The following is a 7,153-nucleotide window of genomic DNA, read 5'->3' as shown; positions in this document are numbered from 1 at the left end:
TGCAACGATGCAAATATGATTTTAAATCATGCAGTTTAAAACATATGCTGGATATACTGAATAAACTAAGCATACAATCATGGCATATCTAAAGTTGAACATAAAGTCATCATGCATATTCACAGGGAAAAACTAAGCTGATACTAAGAACTGAGCTACGCTAATACTGAGCTACTGCTAGAACTGTACTGAATTCACGAACTAATTTGTGAAAGGTTGAAAACCGTATACATATAATAAGTGAAAATACTAAACATGCTGCTGAGGGGCCCGGCAACTATACGTGCTATGCGCCCATCTCTAACTAGACCCGGGGTTGCAAGTCCCGAATTTAGTAGAGCTACTAGATTATCTAAACCTAGGGACCGACTATGAGAGCCCAGCCCAATGGACATCTAATCCAGTACAGTGCCAACTGAAAAGTAAAATACTGAGTATAGCTAAACTGTTCTAAATTGCTCTTTCTAGGTTATCTGAACCTAGAGCTAGGTTGTCTGAACCTAGAGGCGACTGTGGGAGCCCACCCATTGGACCGTAGTCCCATATAAGCTAGAATAAACTGATTTACTAATTTAGATGCTTCTAATGCATTCAACCGTGCTAATAAAAATGCCTAAGTTGCATTCTTTTCTAAGTTGGTTATTTAATCGAACACCTAGTGCGCTGTAACTCCCCTCTCTATTAGGGAGACTACCTTTAGGCACCCAACAGCATCTAAACCTCCAACTGAAGGATAAAAGATGTGTCCGGCCCATCTAAGGTACTCACTAAATCCCTAAACCTGCAAGGAGGGTTAAATACACCCTATGTATCGAAAACATACGCATATAAAGAAACTAATGCACAGAAAAATCACACGGTAGCTATTATACTGCAGGTGAGGGGTTTCTTACCTCCGGTTCATAATTTCTTACGATTCTATTCGCTAGAATTCCGGTGGAGATGACCCTTTCGAGAAACTTCTCGCGTCTATGCGTTCCTCTAGCGAAGGAGTGCGCCCTCGTGTCGAAATCGTCGCCGGAAAGTGTCCTTGGGGCCCTAGAGAAAGAACCCTAGGTCTTCCTTGGTGTGGCGCCGAAAGAAGGAGGAAGAAAAGGGAGAGGTGGCGTGAGAGGGTTTCGGTGGAGAAGGATGTGCCGAACCAAAATAAAATAAACCAAACCCTCTTTAAGTTTCCTATTTATAATAAGTGGGTATTTTGGCCCCACTCAATTATAATTATATTTGGTTCTCCTTTCTCTCAGCACGGCCCTACTGGGTTCACCGGTTACTAAGGCTAACTAAAAGTTTAGTGGACCCGAGAGGTCCCGGTTTCGATTCCCGCTGAAGCCTTTTTATTCTTCTAATTATTTTTGCTATTTCCGCTACTCGAAAAATTCCGGAAAAATATCTAAAAATTCCAGAAAAATCGTAGAATATTTATAATGCAAGTTTGAGAATTTTCGGGCGTTACAATCCCCCATACCTTATAAAAAGTTCATCCTCGAACTTAGAACAATTCTGGATCTCGCTTCCGTCTCCCAAGTTGCCTCTTCTGTGTGTGCCAAATGACTTTGACTAATGGTACTTCTTTGTTCCACAATTTCATAATCGGTCTATTATCTGAATAGGCCGACTATCATAGCCGAGGTCTTCGCGGATCTGTACAGACTAGCATAGAGACATGAAATACGTTGTGGACGGTGACATTTCACGGTAGCTCTAGCTCATATGCTACCTTGCCCACTCTTGGGTATGGTCCCACATATCCGGGACTTAGCTTGCTCTTCTTCCTGCATCATTCCCTTCATGGGAGCTACTCGAGGAACACTCTATCCGATTTTTCTCCACTTTACCATTTTTTCTGCTGGCTCTATCCTCTGGCGGATCTGATAGCTCCTGTGGTATCGCTACTAGATCTGTCTGAAGTTCATTCACCACTCTCATACCAACAGATTGGAGATCTACACCTCCGCCCATAGAGAGCCTCGTAAGGTGCCATGCCATTGGTGGTCTGATAGCTATTGCTAAACTCAGATATTTGCACCAACTTCCTTTGAAGTCTAGGGCGGAGCATATCTTCGAGATTTAGCTCCGACCATGAGGATGGAAGGTCTTTGAACTTTAACTTAAATTGTAGTGACCCAGTGTGATCGAGTGAATCTGTGTCACTCCAAAGTTTCATGGGACTCATGTCACTATGGTGATCTCCGGAGATACATCGAGCTAGCTTCTCCATAGAGTAGGATATCTTGATAGCTAAGAAGTGGGCTGATTTAGTCAACACATCGACTATTACCGGATGGCGTCAATTCGTGGGCGTCCCATACCATGGAGATATCCTCCACTTTCATTCCTCAGTTTAGCAAGAAGCTCCTCTCATGATGTCTACGATGTTGATGTTCCTTGACCCAGAGGTGAGGTAGATGCTAACATACTGCGGTGATGTCTCGCTTCATCCCGGCCACCAAAAGCGTTTCTTGGTCTTGATACATTTTGGTGGAACACGATGATAGGAGTCCCAGCCTCATCTAAAATTCCGTACCGAGTACGGAAACGCCAGTCAAATACAACACCCTCTATCGGACACTTTCTGCATTCTCTACTTGCTTGCTATTTCAATTTGCTTCGGTCCCCTGGTGAATATCACCAAGCAAGGTAGACTCTAAGGTAGAGGAGAGTCCAACGATGAGCTCGAGCCGAAATCCGATGATCTCAGCGGGACAGCTGGGGGTAAGAGATAATAAGGTATGGCACCGGATTTACCGCTACGTCGGCTACCTTATTGGCTTTCCACGGATGGTAGAGGATGTCTATATCGTAGTCTTTGACCATTTCGAGTCATGTTCATGATGATCTTCGAGTGAAGAAGTACTTGAGACTGATGAACACTGCACCTGAGCTCCATATAAGTAATGTCTCCAAATTTTGAGGCGAACACTCTTGCTACAAGCTCAAGGTCATGAGTAAGATAATTCTTCTCTCATAATCCTTGAGCAGGAGGCACAAGCGATCACCTTGCCGTTTGCATCGATCTTGCTCCTAATCCCAACTTAGAGGCATCACTATAGATGTCAAAGGCTGGTGTTGGTGGTAGAGCCAAAATGGGCAGATCAATCTCCTTTTCAGCTCGTGAAACTATTCTCCATCCTCGGTCCTTATACTTTACATTCTTTACGGTAGGCATGGGTGTGGGGAGGCTATCACGGAGAAGTCCTCTCTGAATTTTACGTAATAACTTTGATCCCGAGCTTGCTGATCTCGCTAAGCGTTCTTGGGTCTTCAATTGCTCACGGCTTCTATCTTCTTGGGGTCTACCATGATACCCTCCTTTGAGATGATGTGACCCGGGAAGGACACGATCTAACCAAAATTCACATTCATGAACTTGGCGTATAGATTTGCTTTCTTGAAGATCTGTGATACTAGTTTCGGTGCTCATGTTCTTCTGAGTTCTGAATAGATAAGAATGTCATCGATAAACACAATAATAAACTTATCTAAATACTCTCTGAATACTCTCTTCATGAGATCCATGATTGTAGTTGGAGCATTGTCACGCCAAAGGGCATGACTACGAACTCGTAGTGTCAGTATCTAGTTAGAATCTTGTCTTGGGTATATCCCCTCTTTAACCTTCACGATGATAACTGATACGAGATCTTAGAGAAACAACCGCCTTGAAATTTGGTCGAGCAGTCATCGATTACGGAGGGATATCTTCTTGATTGTGACTTGGTTCGATGATGTCTATACACATGATGCATCGCATGCTTCCATCCTTCTTCTTCGAACAATACAGGCACTCCCCATGGTGAGTGACTCGGCATGAAACCCTTGTCAGCGAGCCAGTTGGTTGCTCCCGAAGTTCCTCTTTCTGCTTGGAGCCATGCGATAAGGCGCTTTGGAATAGGATTTGTCTGGGAATGAGCTCTATCTCAAAGTCAATCTCTCCACGTCTGCGCTGTAACTCTTCGGGAAGGCTGTATTGATCTGCACTCGAACCTCTCGCTTGTTGGTTCTTGTCTGTCTGACGTTGGACTCGTGTGCTAGGAATCCTCAGAATCCATGGACGTGCTTTCATAGCTGAGAGAAACTGGCCTTTCTCTTTGGTTCCCTCAAATTACCAAGCCGCTTGGAAGATGACTTTCGTTTCTGACTCTATGGTAGCACCGTATTTGATCAGAAAGTCCATTCCAAAGATCATAGTCGGTCATTTCTAGCACTATCGGATCACAAAAGAGCTCTCATCTACTATAATGACCGAGCTACGAGCCGGTCGTGGATGCCATGATCTCGAAGGTAGTACCCAGTACCTCACGAGGGTATTTCTAATTTTTGAACATCCGGCTATATATGAATGGGTTGTCAAATAGAACGGTAGCACTATCTTGAAAAATGCTAATCGACTGTGACAACTGTTGAGGCATTGGCTACGTCCTCTACGGTAAGTGAGTAGATCCTCGCATTCGCCATAGGAGGGGCTTCTAATGCCATCTGATAAGTGAACCGTGCTGGCTGAGCTGCATCCTGAATCTGTGTGGTGAGGAAGACCGGTCTTGTTTGGGCACCATGTGCCCTTCTTGTCCACATTCAAGCATCCTCGTGTGCCTTGCGACAAACGGGTGGAATTTCCCACAAGTAGCACACTTTGGATAAGCGGGTCGCTTGCTAGATGGTCCTCCTTTGGGTCACTTCACGATTTGCGCTTGCTATTGGAGTTCCCTTTCGATGCTGTTTTGAGTGTGAGAGTTTCCTTGGCCTTTGGACTCTGAGGAGACTTGCTTCTGTTTTGGTAATGCTACGTGGTCAAGGCACCGCTCACTAACTCCTCTATGGTTTGTGGCTATGTATGCCACCGGCCACGTTCAACGCCTCGGCATCTTGAGCATCAACCGGATTCGTTCCTTTTCTGTGCTAGCTAGCATAGACGAGCCAACCCGTTGAATTTCTTCACGGCTTCCTCAACCGATAGGTTGCCCAATTCGGTGAACTCGTCGTAGTGGTGGTTTGTAACCCGTATGTGAAAGAACTCCTCAAGAATTCTTTCTATGACATCTAGTTCCTGGGCGCCTCGTTGATTCTTTCCCACCACATGCGCGCGTCTGCCGAAGGAGGCACACTTCACCTTCTCGTGTTCCGGTCAATGCTCTCCAGTGTTTTGAACCAGGATTGTGCATCCCATGGTTCACTAGTGCTGAAGTTCTCTGTCTTGACTCGCGCCATCGAGATAGGCTTCCTTTCTTGGCTCAGCTGCTGGGTGTAGGCTGGTGGTGGAACCTCTAAGACTACCGAAGTCGTCAAGTGGTGACTGTTGGTTAGCCTTTAAGGTGGCTATTTCTGTCAAATAGAATCGAGCCACTAATCGGAGGAGGAGGCAGGAACCGCCTCTTGGCTCGAGCTAGTGCCCTTCTAGTGGGCCCTCGTGCCATTTCTAAAGACATAGAGAACATAACATAACTAAGGTAATTAGGTTATATAACTACCGATATCATGTTTAAAACTACCACATACTAACAAGCGTGCCATAAACTGTAACTAGAAAGCAAGAACAATAAAGAGAGTAGAGGTATTCTTACTTGGAGCTCATGTGTGTGTAGGAAGTATGGAACACTGCTCTGATACCACTCAGTAACAACCCACCTTCCGCTGTAAGGTCGGTCGCTACAATTTATGCTAAACTATACTGCAGCTGGGCTAATTAAAATTTTACTCTACTAAGGACGGATACAATCGATAAGAAAGGTCTAAAGACCTTCTTTGTTGGTGTACATAAACCGAACATCCCAACCGAGCTAGGGACTAGAAACTAAACTTCCTAACCTATTACGGATCGACGATCTGAAGCGATCTCAAACCTACTGATCTGATCGATGCTTTCGGACAGATCGGTGGAGACCGAGTTGAATATGATTTCACTTTGGCGTAAAACCTCACACAACAACTCTAAACCAATGCAAATCACACTAATATAAAACTACTAACATTCTAAACCTGGCATACTACATAGTGCATGGTTTACTATCTCATAACACTTAACAATCAAAACTGAATAATGAAAACTAAAAACGCAAAGTGCTAATACTGAAGTAAAACTGTTTAGATCCCAAAGATCTTTATTCCAACTCCTGCCCACACACATCTTGATAGCATTGCCCTCCAGCCTCGATCCACTTTTCCTTTACCTTTATCTGCAGTATAAGAAAAGTAGTATCTATAAGCTAAAAAGCTTAGTAAGAAATCATCTACCTCACAAAACATGCAACGATGCAAATATGATTTTAAATCATGTTGTTTAAAACATATGCTGGATATACTGAATAAACTAAGCATACAATCATGGCATATCTAAAGCTGAACATAAAGTCATCATGCATATTCACAGGGAAAAACTAAGCTGATACTAAGAACTGAGCTAATCGAGCTACGATAGAAGCATCTTGATTCACGAACTAATTTGTGAAAGGTTGAAAACCGTATACAATAAGTGAAAATACTAAACATGTGCAGAGGCCTGCTCTATGTCATAATCTCGCGCATCTCTAACACCCGGTTGCAAGTCCCGAATTTAGTGCTAAGTTATCTAAACCTAGGGACCGATTGAGAGACCCGAAATGACATCTAATCCAATGAAGACAAGTAAAAAGTAAATGAGTATAGCTAAATCTAATGCACTTGTTATATGAACCTAGAGCTAGGTTGCTAGGAACCAGGCGATCAGGAGCCCGGACCGTAGTCCCATATAAGCTAGAATAAACTGATTTACTAATTTAGATGCTTCTAATGCATTCAACCGTGCTAATAAAAATGCCTAAGTTGCATTCTTTTCTGTCGGTTATTTAATTGAACACCTAGTCTAACTCCCTCTCTATTAGGGAGACTACCTTTAGGCACCCAACAACATCTAAACCTCCAACTGAGAAAAGATGTGTCCGGCCCATCTAAAGGTACTCACTAAATCCCTAATCCTGCGAGGAGGGTTAAATACACCCTATGTGTCGAAAACATACGCATATAACTAAACTAATGCACAGAAAAATCACGGTAGCTATTATACTGCAGGTGAGGGGTTTCTTACCTCCGGTTCGTAATTTCTTACGATTCTATTCGCTAGAATTCCGGTGGAGATGACCCTTTCGAGAAACTTCTCGCGTCTATGCGTTCCTCTCGCGAA

The sequence above is a fragment of the Zingiber officinale genome, chromosome 4A (genome assembly GCF_018446385.1).
Source record: "Zingiber officinale cultivar Zhangliang chromosome 4A, Zo_v1.1, whole genome shotgun sequence".
Classification (NCBI taxonomy): Eukaryota; Viridiplantae; Streptophyta; class Magnoliopsida; order Zingiberales; family Zingiberaceae; genus Zingiber; species Zingiber officinale.
This window is presented reverse-complemented; position numbering follows the sequence as displayed.